The sequence below is a fragment of the Ochotona princeps genome, chromosome 9 (genome assembly GCF_030435755.1).
Source record: "Ochotona princeps isolate mOchPri1 chromosome 9, mOchPri1.hap1, whole genome shotgun sequence".
Taxonomy (NCBI): domain Eukaryota; kingdom Metazoa; phylum Chordata; class Mammalia; order Lagomorpha; family Ochotonidae; genus Ochotona; species Ochotona princeps.
Genome location: NC_080840.1, coordinates 70,756,057 through 70,774,943, shown reverse-complemented (window position 1 = coordinate 70,774,943; position 18,887 = coordinate 70,756,057). Strand labels below are relative to the sequence as shown.

Genomic DNA, 18,887 nt, shown 5'->3' with positions numbered 1-18,887 from the left:
TCTACTGCTCTATTCTGTTTCTAGAGCAATAAATAAGGCCTGATCTTGGGCCCAGCACTAAAGTGCTTGCCTTGAATGGGCCGGGATCCTCTATGGGCGCCAGTTCTAACCCCAGCAGTCCCACTTCCCATCCAGCTCCCTGCTTGTGGCCTGGGAAAGTAGTTGAGGACGGCCCAAAGTCTTGGGACCCTGCTCCCACGTGGGAGACGCGGAAGAGGTTCCTGGCTCCTGGCTTCAGATTGGCGCAGCATGGGCCGTTACAGTCACTTGGGGAGTGAATCATCGGATGGAAGATCTTCCTCTCTGTCTCTCCTCCTCTCTGTATATCTGATTTTGTAACAAAAATAAATAAATCTTAAAAAAAAAGACTTTATCTGTGCTCAAATATTCACTGAGGAAATGATGACTATATCTTCTAAAATAATGCATAAACTGGGGGCTGAAAGTATTGTCATTTTCTCCTCTTGGTGTCTTTCCTCCTCTTCATAACTTTGTATAACAACTCCTTATGTCTTCCCTCTTTGTTTGCCTTTTCTTAGTTGGTTACTGTTCTGTCAATGTTTTAATTAAGTTTTCACTCCATATGCTTCATGTCTCAGGGGAAATAACTTGTCTGTGATGTTCATCAGTCGGATGGGCCTCAGGGAGATTAGGAGTGTGCCCTGTTAACTGATTTTTTAAATAAAGGATGTTTGCTAGAGGATTCAGCATACATACCATCCAACCATCCATTCCCTGCTTTTTACATAGCCATGGACTGAATTCTCTCCTCACCCTAGTCATCCCTCTGGACAGTGTGTCTAAGAGCTTTTGAAAGTGTGATGTACGGAAATATAATTGCTGCTGTAGATTCAACAACACATTACATTTTTAGCTGGCTCTTTACATATTTGACGTTTGAAATCTTGTCCTTTTTTTGAACTCATATTTCCAGGATATCATATAATATTAACTGAGTATTGTGATATAATAAGCGAATCCCCTGCCTGCAATGCTCTCATCCCATCTGGGTATTTTTCCACTTCTGATCCAGGTCTCTTAACATCCTTTAGAAAGCAGTAAAAGATGGCTGATGCACCTGGGTCACTGTTACCCCTGTGAGAGACCTGTGAGAGGCTTGTGGCTCCCAAATTCATCCTGGCACATGCTAGCTACTAGAGTTGTTTAAAGGGTGGACAGTGGATGAAAGACTCTTTCCTTCTTGCTGTGATTATATTTTTTAAATAAGTTAAAAGTCTTGAAAAAAGGAAATACTGTACATCTTATAGGAAACATAATGTTACACATTAATATGTATTAATTTTACTCATCTTGCTAACAATAATTTTAGGCACTTCTATCCTACACTCTGCAGACATAATGAACTCTGGTTTTATCCATGTGATATATGCTCATTTTACTTAAAGAATAGTAAATGTTAAGTCTTTCTGAAACCCAGACATTATATTTATACTAATCCCTGACTATGTTGTTAATGGAAATAGACACTCAAGACTTCCTAAATATATTACCTCCCAGAAACTAACAATAGTTTCTAATAAAGGAAAAGTTTTCAACTATGGAGATTCTACATTTGGACAGCATTTAAAGTTATGTATCATTTCAGTTACTGGAAAATTAGGTTCTTTAATTTAAAAAAAAAAAAGTCCTTTCTCCTGAATGACTAAAATATTTAGTTTCCAAACAATGTAAATTGTATAAGGGTGGACCTTAGAAAGTTTGACAGGACTTAATTAGCACACAATGAAGAAGAAGCAAATTTTAATGTTGTAGAAGATGTATTTATTGAGCATCTACTGTTTACTACTTATTTTGTAATAGGTGCTTTATAAAATTTATCAAATTTAACTAATTTATTTTCATGACAGGCCTATGGTGAGGTAATTTACTGAATTGCTATCCTAATCCTAATCCTTTTGTTACCGTTCATCAAATGAAGGGTTGAAGAACTTTAGGGACAGTGTGGTATAGTTGGTGAAAGCGCTACCTGCAACACTGGTGCCTCCTATTGGTGACCTTTCAGATATAAGGTTCTTCAGATTCAACTCTCTTCTAATTGCCTAGGAAAAGGATCTGAAGATAGTCCAGGCTTTTGTGTCTCTAAAAACAATGTAGGAGGTTCAGATAAAGCTCCTGCCTTCAGTCTGGCCCAGGTTTCACCTTTTCAGCCATTTTGATGAGCCACTTGGTGGAATATCTTTGCCTCTTTCTTTCCGTAACTTTAATTGAAAAGGAAAGCAAACAAAATGAGCTCCCTTGTGCTGTCACACATTGTGCTGTGTGTCTATGAACTTCCACATAGGCCAAAGCAGGCAACTATCCAGTGGCGATCTCCCACAGTGTCCCAAGTGGATGTAGAGGCCCAGACACTGCACCTTCCCCCTGCTTCTTTCCAGGTTCATTAGTAGGAAGCTGAAGCAGAGTTGGAACAGCTAGATTCATTCTGGTGTTGATATGGGATTCTAGCAGCACAGGCAGCATCTTTACCACATACAGTAAATTCTTGATAACTACCTAGTAAATAAATGTCTATTACAGTCTCAGTAGGACTACCTTATTTCTACAGGTGTACTGATAGATTACTTTGATTTCTGAATATGTTTCTAAGAATTTTTATGTATGATGAATATCTGCTAGATAATTTTGAAGCCAGAACAAAGTTTTGACTACAGAGTATGGCTTCATACAGAATATGTGTACATGTCTAAAATTTTCCTGGGACTGATTTATTTGTTTGGGATATATCATTGAATGAAGTAGATGGAAACCTCAGAATTCGCTTGACTTTTAAGTTTGTTGTTTTATCTTCTTCTTTTGATAACTGCAAATCCCAGAAGGAAGAAAGCTTTCAGCAGCTAGATGAATCAAGTGAATCTCAGAAAATAGAAGTGTACTTCAAACATTTCTTGAAAAAAAAAAAAAAGGAACTGAAAGATTTATTTTGTTCCAAAAAAAGTCTTAAATCATACATAACTTTTTTTAAAAGATTTATTTATTTTTATTGGAAAGCTGGGTATACAGAGAGGAGGAGAGACAGAGAGGAAGATCTTCCATCCAATGATTCACTCCCCAAGTGACCGCAACGGCCGGTGCTTTGGCCGATCCGAAGCCAGGAACCAGGAACCTCTTCTGGGTCTCCCTCACGGGTGCAGTGTCCCAATGCATTGGGCCGTCCTCAACTGCTTTCCCAGGCCACAAGCAGGGAGCTGGATGGGAAGTGGAGCTGCCGGGATTAGAACCGGCACCCATATGGGATCCCGGGGCATTCAAGGCGAGGACTTTAGCCTTTAGGCCATGCCGCCGGGCCCATACATAACTTTTTTAAACAGCAATTTTCCATGAACTTGTCAAGATTGACTGTAGAAAAAGATTTTAGGTTTTTCAACAAAATAAATTGTCCTTCTACTATGTTATCTCTGAACAGTGTCGTGTTTAAATAGTTATCCACATTCATTCAAAGTAATCTGATTTCCGCTAAACAAAAATAGCAAAACTAGAATTTTAAACGGCATTGACGGACCCTGGAATATATTCTTGCTTTCATATTAGTAACATTTATGTTTAATAATTTACTTAGCAGTATGTAATATAAAATTTCCTATGAAATTTTTATTCTGATATATTCTTCAACACAGTCTTAAGATATTAAAAGAAAAAACGCTTTTAAAACCAAGTCATAGAAATAGCATTTTGGATATGTTTGTCTTTTGTTTTTACATTTCAATGTACCTTCTTTTTGAAAGTTATTGAAGTGGCAAAGAAAGGGAGAGAAAACACAAAATCCCATAAGCTGGCTTCTGCTCAGCTGTCCGTAACAGATTTGGCTGGGCCAAGACAAAGCTAGGAGCTGGGAATTCAATGAAGTCTCCCATAGGATGTGACAAACTACATTGTTAGTACCATCTTCAGGCTTTATGACAGCAAGAAGCTAGACTTCTGATATGGATTTGGACATTGAACACAGTCATGTTGATGTTGGACATGACCATTTTAATAGCTAATTCAAATTCCCATCCTAAAACGTGCATATTTAATGATAGAACTTGGAATTAAAGTGCTAATTGTTTTGTTATGTTATAAAATATTTATATATTTTACAATTTCTGCTCTTTGATGGCTTACAAAACCATTACATTTGGAAAAAATCTTTTGTGCTTTTGTGCCCAACCTGCCTCCATTCCTGTTTGAGAATAAAAATGAATATTTAAGCATTTCCGTTTTATACTGAAAGTCAAAACATAAGAAAAAACCCAATATTTCCTTTGAAAATAAAACTGGCGATGATGAAAGTAAACAAAATCCTTGTTAAGAGTAAAATGCAGCTGTCAGCAACTACCTAGGATGCATTGCACCTAGACAAGTGTTGCGTTGCTAAGATAAAAGTAGCTAATAGCTGGTGGGCATTCTTGGCTTGGATAATGCCAATTTTTATTAATTGCACCTGTGTCCCAGCATAGTTGCCTAATTTTAAATAGGTAGATGGGGGACAGGTGCCAACACACCAAGAACAGGGGTCTAGGGACCTGCACCTGAGCATATGTGGGTCCCAGGCAGGCAGGCAAAGCTACAGGGTGTCACACCATAGCAACGGAGGACATGGCTTGGGGATCTGCTCGCTATGAGCATGGGGAGCTTGCTCAGGGAAGGGAGATATATGTGAGGGAGCTCTGCTGAGAGAGAATGGGACAGGTGAGGAATGATTTCTGGAGTATTTCCACCAATCCGGGTACTGAACTTGCACGTAAATGAGGGGGATGAGACCAAGTGGTTTAGGGGAGGGAAACCAGAGGACCTTTCAGGGCCAGAATAATACACCCACCGACATAGGAGTCCTAAGCTGGGCTTGTTAGTATCAAACACTAACAGTGCACATGAAAGCTAGGACTGGGGGGCCTGCCTGGGAGGGCTAGACCACAGTACCCACCAGTGAGTGTCAGGGCAGTGTGTGCACCTCATTAGGCTTGGCCATGACATTAGCTACAAAGGAAGAGAGCCAAGTCTGGGAGTACATTCTGTGAGAGATTTGTAGGTTCATCTCTGTGGGACCACCATTACCAGCTGGTTTGCTCAAGTGTTGGGAGTAGTGATGGACTAAGTTAGGCACAATCATGAATTGATGAATACTCATGGCTAGTGGGATTGGGAACAGGCTGGGCACATCCAGTTTGCAGCACCCACAGGCATACCCAAGAATTAGGTGTGGGGCTGGTAGGGGCTCAGTATCTATCAGCATACAAAAGCTGAGACTGGAGAACAGATTGTGCTTGGTAAGGGCTTAGCACTTGCCAGCATGCATGAGATCCAAGCCTGGGAGTAGGCCTTGTAGGAGAACTTGGGGAATTCCCATGGTGAATTGTAGCCCCCACTGGTGAGCAAGTTGAGCAGGGTTGCTTCACTTGTTGATGGGTTTACGAGTTGGCTCTGGGGCCAACCTGGCAGCCCTAGGCCAATCCATAGCAAACTGGCATATATAGCAGGCAGGATGAGGTGTGGGCCACATTGGCCTAGAAGAGGTTATCACACCTATTGGTTTACATAAAAGCTGTGGATGGTCACACTGGGTAGGCCTAGGCTGCAGCACACACCAATGATGGTTATTGGGGATGGGCCAGGCCAGGTCAGGCTGTATCATCTAATGACAAAGGACAAGACTGGGAATGAGTTATGCTGGGCTGTGGAGCTCAGGGACGAAGAGGTCACTAAGTCAACAAGATGGCAACTAACAGTCAAGGTCACTGGGTTACATGTGGCAAGCAAGATCATGGTTAAGGACAGAGCCCTGGGTGTAAATCAGGGCAGGGGTCAAGTTGTTTCAAAGAAAGACTGATTAGCCAAGACCATTTTACTCACCTACCCCCTGGCCTATGGGAGGTGGTTTCCACAGTCATGGGGGTGACAATTGGTTTTTAGTCCTCCCCTCCTGGAATTCCTGGGATTCCTGGCCTGAGGCTATTTGCTACCTTATATAAGAAATTGAATTTCCCAAATAAATCAGAACTGCTTAGACGGAACCCCTGTCACATCTATTTGTCTCCCGTGTGCTAGGAGGCTGGATGGCGGAAAGCAGGCTCACCCCCTCCAGCAACAGGGTACCAGAGGAATCTGTTGGGGGACCCCATAATGGGCTGGGTCAGAGCAATCACTGGTGCACACAAGATCTGTGATTGGAACCAGTCCTGGTTAGGGAGCCAGGGGGATGCCCTGGTTGGGCTGCAGTTCCCACTAGTGTATGTGACAGCTGCAATCAGGGCAGTGAACTGGACTGGGCATTAATACAGCATCCCTTGGCATGGATATGAACTAAGACTGAGGTGTGGCAGACTAGGGTAGGTTCAGCACTTGGTGGTGCTCACAAGCTCCATAGTGGGGGTAGGACAGGCTGGACTAGGTCTCAGCATCCACTGAACCACATGAGAACTGGGTGTGGATGTGGGCCAGGGGTGGCTGGGCTGTAACATCCAACAGTAAGAACTTGAGTGGGTTTGGGCTAGTCAGGTAAAGCCACTGTGCCTGCCAGGAGAGGAGGTGGGCCAAGTCAGGCTAGCTGAAAAACCTAATGGTGTGCAAAATATCTGCTACTGAGAGGAGACCTGACAGAGGAGCTTGGGAAACTCCTCTATCAGGATGCAGTCCTGCAGGTGAGCCCAAAAACAATCTGGGAGCAGCCCAGAACATGCCATGTTATGGTATCTGCTGGTATATGTGTGGGTCAGGTCTAGGGGTGGGTCAGGATGGGCCAGTTCATAACATACATTGTCAGATGTGAAAATCAAGATGGAGTGCAAGAAAAGCAAGATAAAGAGACAGCACCTACCACTTCACATTACGGCTGGGATTAGAGGCTGGCTGGCTGGGCTAGGCAACAACACCAACCAGTGAATGCCAGGGTGAGGCAGGACCTACCAGAATGGGTCGCAGCATCCACTAGCATGTGTGAGACCCGGGAGGTGTAGCAAGCCAGATGGAGCTGCAAGGACTCCCCTGCTGGATACTGTTCCCATTGGTGAGTGTAACAGGTGGGATTGGGGGCAGACCAAGCTGAGCAAGGCTCTAAACATATCTACAAGAATAAAAGAGCAGCCTGAAGATCCAGAGCAATCCTTTCTGTTTTGAAAACAAAGTGTAAATTATACAGGTCAGATGATTTTTGTTCTGAATTGACTCAGTCTATCCTAAGGGAATTCATACTACAAGGAAGTATAAGAAAATAATTTTCATAGAATGTCACATATTTTCAGTGTTTTAAAAGCCAGATTAAATATAATATTTTCTAAGAATTTGAATTAAATTTTATAAAAATTAATGTCATTCAAAATTCAACACCACTTCATGTTAAAAACCCTAACCAGGGTGGGGATAGAAGGAATAATCCACAATATAATCAAAGCAATATATGAAAAACCCAATGCCAGCATCATACTAAATGGAGAAAAACTGGATCCCTTCCCACTGAGATCTGGAACAAGATAAGGCTGCCCACTATCACCACTGCTATTCATATAGTCCTAGAGGTACTTGCAGAAATCATAAGACAAGACAAAGAAATCAAAGGAATCCAAATTGGAAATGAAGAAATCAAGCTTTCACTATTCGCAGATGACATGATTCTTTACATAGAAGAACCAAAAAACTCAATACAAAGACTCCTAGAACTCATACCAGAATTTGGCAGAATGGCAGGATACAAGATAAATGAACAAAAATCAACAGCCATAGTGTATGCAAACGGCCGCAAGATGGAAGAAGATCTAACCAACAAGCTACCATTCAAAATAACAGAGAAAAGCATGAAATATCTGGGAATAAATTTAACCAAAAGCGTAGAAGACCTTTATGAAGAAAATTACAAAACACTCAAAAAACAAATAGAACAAGACCTTGAAAGATGGAACAACATCCCATGCTCCTGGATAGGAAAAATTAATATCATCAAAATGTCTATACTACCAAAAGTAACATATACATTCAATGCAATCCCAATCAAATTACCCACAGCATTCTTCATCGAACTGGAAAAAATGATACACAGATTCATCTGGAAACACAAAAAACCACGAATAGCCAGAACCACTCTGAAGAACAGGAACTTAACAGGAGGAATCACAGTACCGGATCTATGGACATACTATAAGGCAGTGGTCATCAAAACAGCCTGGTACTGGCACAAAGATAAAAAGGAAGATCAGTGGAACAGAATAGAAACAACAGATGGAAACCCACACACATACAGTCAATTAATCTTTGACAAAAAGACAGACAACACCCAAGCAAATGGAAAGGTCTGTTCAATAAATGCTGTTGGGACAACTGGTTGATAGCCTGCAGAAACAAAAAGATAGACCCACATCTCTCACCATACACCAAGATCGAATCTAAATGGACAAAAGACCTAAACCTACATCCAGAAACCTTCAAACTTTTGGAAGAAAATGTTGGAAACACACTGCAACACTTAGGGGTAGGCCCTGACTTCCTAAAAAAGACTCCAAAAGCAGTAGAAATCGAGACCAAAATAAACAATTGGGACCTCATCAAACTAAGAAGCTTCTGTACAGCTAGAGAAACAATCAACAAAGTAAAAAAAACAACCTACAGAATGGGAGAAGATCTTTGCACACTACATAGGTGATAGAGGGCTGATCTCCAGAATATACAAAGATCTCCAGAGAAACCAAAACAACAGAACAAACAAACTGCTCAAGAAATGGGCACGGGAAATGGGCAGACATTTCACAAAAGAACAAACCCAAATGGCAAACAAGCATATGAAAAAATGCTCAAGTTCCCTGGCAATAAGGGAAATCCAAATGAAGACAACAATGAGGTACCACCTAACTCCAGTAAGGATGGCACACATACATAATACCACCAACACTTGCTGGCGAGGATGTGGGGAAAAGGGAACCCTTCTCCACTGCTGGTGGGACTGCAGACTTGTAAAGCCTCTATGGGAATCAGTTTGGTGAATACTCAAACAGCTGAAAATCAACATACCATATGTTCCAGCAATAGCACTCCTAGGGATATATCCAAAACATCTCCTACACAAGAAACCAACATGCACACCTATGTTCATAGCAGCACAATCTACAATCGCAAAAACCTGGAAGCAGCCAAAATGCCCATCAATAGAAGACTGAATAAGAAAGCTATGGTTCATCTACTCCAGCTATTTTAAAAAAAACGAAATGCAGTTCTTTGTGGTCAAATGGGCCCGACTGGAATCCATCATGCTAAGAGAAATGAACCAATCCCAAAAGGTTAAATACCACATGTTTGCCTTAATCTGAGATGAAAAGATGACAACTTGGAAGACAGTACCTGTATATTGTAATATTAGTGCAATCTCTAACAACCTGTATCCAATGCAATAACGCGATATAATGTATAAACCAACAATTAATGTCAGAATACTTAAGATCTACATCGAAAAACTGTAAAACCTACTATACCCTCAATACGCTATGTTAATCTGTAATGGGGGGGGGAGTGCAGGGAAGCCTTTCAGGACCATAAAAAGAGTGAGAAAAAAGTACAATATAGCCTATCAAGATCAAATCTGGTAATTCATAGACAACAGACTCAAAGCGGCACTAAACAACAATAAAACTACTATACCAATGCATGAGGGGGGAATCGGGTGCGATCCTGACAACCTCTTAACAGGAGGTCATGTGCGTGGAGCAGGGGGGACTCCAGAGTGGAGCAGGTGGTAAGGAGGAAGCTTGGCTCCCAACCATGAAGACTCCCAGACCTTCACCACAAACTATTAATACGAGCAACAAGGACTATATCCCAACTGCCAAGGAGGCCACAGGGAATTGGATGCCCTCGGAGGCCAAGAACTCTGAGGTCACCCACCCCCAACCGGAGCTTCCGCAGGGGATGGAAGAAGTCCAAACACTATTGTGCAGAAACCAACGTCATCGGAAAGACAACCAGCAGCCCTGAGCAGTCCGCAGAAACAGAAGAACAATAAATGTCCTTCGGGACCAGGGAGGAGAGCTTTCTCTGGCCTTAGCCTGGCTCCGCTTCTGGACCCCCGCCCTCCCTCACAATGACCATCGGGATCGCTTCGAAAACCCCTCACAGCAAACAAACAATCATACAAACTAAAAAAAACCTAAAATAAATAGACAAACAACAGAAAGTAGAGCTTGAAATCTGACAGGAAAGAGCTGGTGTGGATTTGCTCATGCCTTGCTGGGTGGAACACAAAGATTAGTTACTCCTCACCATGGTGTTGAGGATTTTCCTGCACATCCCCCCCCCAAAAAAAAATGTTCCGCACCTTAAATGTCAACAAATATCTTGTTAGAGTTACAAGCCAGTCTAGATTATCCTAAAATCTGCCAAGATCAGCAAAATTATACTTCAACACAACAAATGGCTAAATACTAAAATGAAATAGACACGAGACAGCTGAATGGTACCTTATAGCCATTTTAAGATATATAGCAGCCGGTCCTGTATATAAACTAAAATTGAAATGTCAATGAGCAAAAAATCATAGGTTGTGGTTAGGACTTGCTTTTTTTTTTTGAACATACTGGTTACTCAAAACCATGTCAATTCCATAATACTGCAAATTGTTGTTGATGTTATATTGGGACTCTTAATTGACTGTGATGATATTCTACCAGCTCTAACTTCAGACCAGAAATGGTCTTCCCAAGAAACTGTTCAACCCATCTGTACAATAAGTAGTTGGACTCTATGCTTGGTATATGTTTGCAAGGAAAGAATCTTGATTGAATTTGAACTGTGATACTGCATCAAGGTGGAGGAATCCAACAGGGGGGAAGGGAGGGGGAGGGGTGGGGGGATTCCCAGAGCCTATGAAACTGTCACATAATGCAAAATAATTAATAAAATATATATATATAATAAAAAATTAATGTTATTAAAATATTAGCACTATTATTAATGTTATAATAATTTATAGTTTGTACGTAAAATTCTGCAAGCATAAACTAAATTCATGCTTTTGGTATTCTTTTTAGAGAAAGATGGAGTGAGAGATCTTGGACTCATTGGTTGCCTCCTCAAATGACCAAATGGTCATGGTTAAACCAGATTGAAAGCAAGAGCCCGTAACTCGTTATGGGTGCCCATGTGGGTAGCAAGGGCCATGTTTGCGGTTCCACCATTTCTTCTATGCATATTACCTGGGAGTTTGTTTAGAGTTGGATCACAAAAGAATTCTCTGGTCTGAGATACTGTCATCTTACAGGCCATGATTAATTGAGCGTGCTATTTTTAGTAAGTTCTAATTTGCTTACAGAATTCTGATGGCATTTAAAAAATTTGGATTTATTTTAGCTTTTAAAAGCACATATAAGGGGCCCAGTTCAGTGACCTAGTGTTAAAATATGAGTATTCACTCATTGTTGCATTTTGACTTTTCAAATATATAAAGCATCTATTTTCCTGTTGGTCACACAGAAAACAGGCCTACAGGAAAAGAATTATATACAAATGAAACATTTTCTGAATAATAATGCATTTTAAGAATTTCCCTTTAGGAGGAGAAGTTTACTTTACCAATATCCATGTCCTATCTAAATAAATGAATTATTCTCTTGCCAATATTTCTTACGCTCCTTTGTAGCAAACATTGCTATGACCAAATGAGCAAGCTTGGGGATTTGGGCAACATGCATTCAAGGAGTTAAGACTAGACAGCAGGGAGTGGGTAGTGGAGATCACATATCAGCCCCATGTAGCTTTATGGACTCATTTTGGACTCCCTGTCTATTCAGTATGGTTTCCTAATGGCTTTCACTTTGAGGCAGCAATTTTAAGTTTCTCTGAAGTATGGCAAGATTCTGAACATAACAAAAACAGCTTTCATCTATAAAAATGAAAAAACTGGAACAACTTAAAGGTGTAGAATGTAACAGAATCTGAACTGGAAAATAGCATGCATATACTTGGTAACTTTTTGTTAGAGATTTTCACCTTTGATTCTTATTAGCATTGTGTTCTAAAGGTAAGAAGACAAATGGAGAAAAATAAGAGATAGTCTAGCCTCTGGTTCATCTCCAAATGCCAAGATTAGGCCTGGTCAAAGTCAGAATCAGGAACTGGTGCAGGGACTCAAGATTCTGAGCCATCGCCCTCTATATGCAGACTGTGTTAGCAGGTAATGGAATGGGAACTGAGGAGAGATGGAGGCATCCTATGTTACAGCTCACCACCATAAAAAACATTTTCCCTTTGATAATTTTTAAAATGTACGTCTTGTATATGATATTATTAAAGAAAAAGGAAAGTATCCTAAATTTTGAAGCTTAGAAAGAACAGTCAAAAGATCAATAGTGAAGCGGGTGAATTAAACATATGCTGACATTTCAGAAAATAAATATTCGTTAGCATGAAAAAATTTGCAGTCATATAGACTGAGCAAAAAGGTCATTAGCATACTAACATTTTATTTAGAAATGTAAATTTAATTACCAATGGCAACAAGCATAAGAGTTTAAAGTGTTTGCCTCTAGGAGAAAAAAAATAGAACTAAGGTTTCTCTCTCTTCCTTTTCTTTCTTTGTAAGGAGTCATTGTCTACAACACTTGTTTTTCAAAATGTGTAACTATATTGTAACAAACATGAACATGTCTCAAATAATTTTTATTAAGTAATATGCTAAATCTAGTGGCTAAGGTGTTGATGAAGATGTCTGTAGCATTCATAAACATGGTTTGGATACATTTCCAGTCTGCTCCTTCTGACTCCAGTCCCAATAGGGCAAGTCTTAGCAAGTACAAGGTGTCAGCCCAAGTAATAGGATCCCTACCACATACATAATGGATTAAGTATCACTTAAGATCTAGATTGAGTTCCTGGTTCCTAATTTTACTCTTGACACAGCCTTAGCCATTATTGATATTCTATAATTCAAAATTGTGACTAGCCTCTATTTAGTGACTAGTGACTGGGTTGGAAGTATGAGTGGAGTTTTGCTGGGCCATTAATGTTCAGATTCCTTAATTTGGTTGCTGTTTACATAAATGTGTTAAGTTTGTAAAAATTTGTCAGTTTCTGATCAGAACATTCACTTGTATCTACATTACATGTCAGGATAAATTTCAAAATAGAAAAGCAATCAAAAGCAGCATCCCTTTGATGCTAAGAAAAAGTACGAATTTTCAAACTGAAAAATCTGTCTCATAGACCAGTAGTCATAATGTCTATCTGTGTTGAGTTCTGAGTGTCAAGAAGGAATCTGTTTTAATATCTCTGATGAAAAACATTTCCATTCATAAATTGCAAGTGTGATGGTTTATGCTAAGAACATCCTTAAGAATAATTGGAAGAACAGAGACAAGCTTGTAGGTGACTCAGTGTGTAGGAAGGGTGAGAACATTTTTTTAAAGATTTATTTATTTTTATTGGAAAGGCAGATCAACAGAGAGGAGATTCAGAGAGAAAGATCTTCCATCTGTTGGCTCACTCCCAATGTGGCTGCAAGAGTCAGAGCTAAAGCAATCCAGGAGCTTCTCCTAGGTCTCCCATGTGGGTGCAGGGTCCCTAGGCTGCCTTTATAATTATAGATATAGGCACTAATTCTATGAACTTCATGGTTAACACTGCTTCGGCAGTACCTCTTAGGTTAGATACATTGTGCTGTCAACTTCATTCATTTTCAGGAACTTTAAATTTCCCTTTGATTTTATTCTATGACCTGTTCATTTAGTAGAATACTATTAAATCTGTGTATTTTGTATATCTCTGGAATTTCATAAATTGTTGATTCCCAGCTTCATTGCTTGGAAGTCAGAAACACTACTTGATATAATTTCAATTTTTTTAAATTTGCAGAGGCTTGCTTTATAATATATAATATAATATAATATAACATAATATAACATAGTATATCAGAATAAATTTGATGCATTCATGAAAAAATGCATTCTTTCACTGTGGGATGAAATGTTCTATGGATGTCAATTAGATCCATTGGTCCATAACATAGATTACTTTTGTTGTTTATTGATTTACTAACTTCTTGAGCTGTCAATTGATTAGTGTGGGATGCTTACATCCCCCATAATAATTGTACTGGAATCCATGTGTTGCTTTAAGTCTAATCACAATTGTTTTAAATAGTCAGGTTCCCTGGCATCAATGCATATCCATTTACTGGAGTCAATTTTTGTTGAATTGATCCCTGAACCACTATGTAATGCCCTTTTTCATCTCTTTTAATAGTATTGTGTTAGTCTATTTTTCTGATATTAGAATAGTTACATCTTCTTGTTTTTTTATTCCATTGGTGTGGAACATCTTTTTCCAACTTTTCACTTTGAGTCTGTGTATCTTTGCTGTTGAGGTGTATGTTTTGTAGGAAGAGAATAGATGAGTCTTGCTTTTTACTCCATTCAATCTGTCTGTATGGATGGTAACACATTCTTCAAATTTCTTTGTTTTGGAAGGACTTTATTTAGCTTTCATTTGTAAATGAAAGGGTTGGAGAGGGGATGATGTGTACTTGAGAAAAGAAGAAAAGAGACAGACACAAGATAATATCTTGGTCTCAAAGTCAAACTTGCACACTTGTAGACCACTGCCTACCAAGTTAGACCTTGGTCTCTAACATCATCAATCTGTGAACTGAAGATTCTAGACAGAGTCAGGCCTGCTATCCCTTATCAAGAGACACTTATTTTTTACAAGCTATCTGTGGCAAATTCTTCATTTCTAATATTTCATTTTCATATATCAGTCTCTTGGCAAATTGTTGATATGTATCATACAGATTTCGTTATTTTAATATTTTGTTTCAATATTTTGTTTCTGCTTGTTTTGTTTTAGTCATCATTTGTCTTACTCTTACATTGCTGGCCAGGCATAAGTATGTCCTGAGAAATGGCTAATAAAAACTTTGTAGGGTCGAATTAATGTAAGACACACTAAACTTGATTTGTAACATCGAAGATAGAATATTTAGATAAAATACTAGTTAATTCAAACGGTAAAAGTTATCCTAAACCAGGATACATTTATTTTCTAATGTGCAAATTACATTTTGAGTAGCTTATAAAACATATCTGCAAGATTTCCTTTGTGTAAGATCAAGCAATCTAATATTTCATATGTATATGTATATATATTATATAACTCTCTCTATATAGATACATCTGTATATAGATACTTATCTATATCTCTATGTATATATATGGCTGAAGCTTATCTTTCTTTGTCTCTCTAAACCAGTTCATCTGGAAGCTTGAAGAGATGAACCATGAGGCAGGCTATAAAGAAATCACTCTTGTCCATCTGTTGAGAAGAAAAATATGTAAGAGGAAATGAATTACCCTTCTAAGCCAGACTTTGAAAACCCAAACTTGTGATGGAAAATGCCTACTTTAGGTTATCAGAGTTCATCTGCTAGCAGGCATGGTTTTATTAAAAATTAGAAGACTAAATGATACATTTTGTTATCATATCTAAATCTCCTGGCTGCTGCTTTGTGTCAGGTTCCCATAAAAGTACAGAAAACTAAATGATAGGTGACTGTAGAGCTTATTTTATTTACACAAAAAAATTAATTTCTGAGAAGTACATTTGAGGAAGTTGGTCTTGACAAATACACAAATTGAAGATAAAGAATATATGTGTGGTAATTTAATTGATTGCTTTGCAAGCTACTTCTGATACATCTCAAGGAAAGGAAATTATCTTAATGTGTGTAATATGATGTCAGTCATACTATATCTGTTTTTGTTAGCAGAAAGAACCAGGGAGAGTAGAGGTTCAAGTTGTAGAAATCAGGAAGAGAACTTAATGCATATTTGACTAGGTTACAATACATAATTATTTTAAATTATTAATATTGTTAACATATGCCAGTTTAACATTTTGGGACTGATGATCCTGCTAGATAAGGATGATATCTTCTATGCACTGAACAGCGAGTGAAGCTAGCACATGATCACCTTAATCTCTAGGAACCTTTGGGTACCTGTGTACATTTTGGCTAGATTTTCCAATTTGAGTTACTTAAACTTTGATTTTAAGAGAAGTCAAGACTTCTCATTATAGTTTTCTATGTTATATACATACGTACATATATATACACACACACATCTATCATTTATTTAAAGATTCAAAGTTTTTGTTAAGTGACCTTAATAAAACTTCTTAAGTCATCAGGATATATAGCTGACATCAATTTCATTGTGCCAAGGCAAATGTGACATTGCTTGGAGTAAAGCAGTTAATAGCTGGCAGGCATTCTGGGTCTGGAAAACGCTGAACTTGTGTTAAATCCACTAGTATGCCAGCACAATTTCCTATTCATTTTTTTTTTTTTAAGATATGAGGGGGACAGATGCTGAACACCAGCAGACTGCAGCACATTGGCTAATGGCTTTTGGGTACCCAGATGCAAACATCTGTAAGCCCCAGAATGATGGCTAGGGCCTCAGGCTGGCACGTCATATTGCTGGAAGATGGGGCTCAGAGACCCACATGCTTGCAAGCATGCGGTTGTAGATTGCTCAGGGAGGGGGTTGTGGGAGACAAGGTCACTGAGAAATGACTTCCAGGGGACTTTCACTGACCAGACTACTGCACTTACAGGTAAATGATAGGTTGAGGCCAGTTGATACCAGATGGTTCAGATGAGGCAAACCAAAAGATATTTTTGAGTCAGACCAGTGCACCCACCCATATGGAAGATCTAAGCTGGACAGTTGGTGCCCTTAGAAACTAGGTGTGGGGGACCTGGCTGACAGGGCTATCCCACAGTGTCCATCAGTGACTGTCAGAGAAGGAGGTGGGCAAGGTTAGCCTGGCCATGACATTAATCTGCACATGAGAGAACTGGGTCTGAGAGCAGATTTTCTGGGGGATTTGTGGATTACCCCTGTGGAACTGTAAATACCAGCTGGTTTGTTGGGAAGCTGGGAGTGGTGACAAGCTGAGGCAGGCATGATCAGGGGCACACTGATACTTATGGGACCTGGGGTTAGGATTAGGACTGACTGGTCCTATCTGAAGCACCTCAGGCACAACCAAGAGTTGGGTGTGGGGTGGGGCAGGTCACAGTGTCTACCAGCATACGCAAAGGTCGAGATTAGGTGGTGGACAAAGAAGTGCCTAACATCCACTGACATGCATGAGATCTGAGTCTGGCAGTGGGCCTGGTGGGGGAGCTTAGGGCGCTCCCACAAGGCATCATTTCTTAGAAAATTACACAAGTATGTGTTTTGTTGGAACTGGGCCGATTTCTAGACAGGCTCAGTAAAAAATGCTGATTCTGGTAGCTTGTTAAAGTTCCATAACTAAAATATATAGTAGAAGTGATGGAATATCAACCATTTTCCTTTTCATAGCTCTTGGCAATTTTTTCATCCCTTCAAATTAAAAGACATCTAACTCCTTATTTCATGTAAAAATGTGTCAAGGCACATGTGCTTCCAGAACCCTTTGTTCCACCATTAATTTAATTAGTAATAAAATCCTAGAAAAACTTTTTGCATAAACAGTGTAATGTTCCTTCCTGGGTTGAAGTAGCAAGGGAGCTATGTCATATTTAACACTACTATAGCCTGTTATACACACACACACACACTAGGCCAAAGGGATGGATTCTTGCCCAAGCAGAAATAATATTCTAAAGGTATTTTAGGCCTGGGTTTGGTTGCTGAGGAAAATGTCCCCATAAAACTAACTCTGGAAGGCTCTCAAACTGAGGATGTCATCAGCCATTACACTAATGCCAGCACACTTTAACTTAATGAAATAAATTTCATGCTGTTATCACAAAATGCATTTGAGACTAGCGATATGGTATTAGCACAAATGATGCAATAAGAAATGTTTTGTCTATTGATTTAAAACACAGCTTTTTTTCCTGTAAATAAAAGTTATCACCAAATTCAATTTAGCTTCTCACTAGAACTCATACCTAAAGATTCTTTTCCTCTATTTTCTTTTTGTTGTATAACTTGTATTCTGGATGAAATATGGATGGCACCCATGAATTTAGGCATAAAATTGTGTTGATGGATCCTTGAGAACTAGGTGATAACACAACAAGAGCAGTTAAAATTCAGAACTGACAGGTTGTATGTGGTCGGAAAGTGGCTTCATGTGCATTCACATCTGTTAAGGATTTAATATTGACCCTCACAATTCACATGCAATGCAAGTTCCTTGATGTCAAAGAATCTTGTCATTTACAGGAAATTAGAGCCCTTGCAAGAATGTCATCAAACTTCATAGGTGTTGCTGCATCTATATGAAGGAGGAGTTTCAGGCTTGTTAGACTGTTAGCATTATATAAACATGGTATTCATAATTGTATTGCCGAAGCACAAATGTGTTAGAATTTGAACAGATGGTGATGAGCAGGATCTGGGAAATATTGAGCTTTTATAAGCTGACACTAAGCTCAAATGAAAGGTAAGAAATATGTTATAAGACTAAGAAGATAAATATGACTCACCTTGAAGTATCATTAGATATTACTCTCTGGATTTTTACATGAAGGAGAGATGCATATTAACCCTACAGGAAGATAGATTGCACTTATGTTTTAGTAACATAGTACATGTCCTAGAGCTAGCCAATACTTCTTGAGGCCAAGCTTGCAAATTCAGAAAAAAACAAATCATAGAAGTCACTATGAGTAACTCATACCCTATCAGAAGTGAAACATTGGTTACATGCAAATGGGAAGCATTTTTGGAATTCTGAGTTGCTTCAAAGATGGTGTGTCTGATTAAGACATGTAATTGAGTGGCAAAGGAAATTTATGTAGTAATTAATCAGAGTTGTGAATTATCTTTTAGAAAATTACTGATCTACGCTTTCAGCCTACCAGTCTGAAAAGAGTAAACCACCAGTCAATTTAGATATGGAAATCCAAATTCTCCAGG

General features: G+C 39.2%; 1 long non-coding RNA gene across 1 annotated transcript in view; it reads left to right on the top strand.

Annotated features, from left to right (window-relative positions):
- Positions 1–11,092, top strand: part of LOC131481106 (uncharacterized) — a 67,658-nt gene extending 56,566 nt beyond the window's left edge. Inside the window, exon 3 of the long non-coding RNA XR_009246040.1 lies at positions 11,004–11,092. This is a non-coding gene — a long non-coding RNA (uncharacterized LOC131481106). The remainder of the gene's footprint in view (positions 1–11,003) is intronic.
- The last annotated feature ends 7,795 nt before the right edge of the window (positions 11,093–18,887 follow it).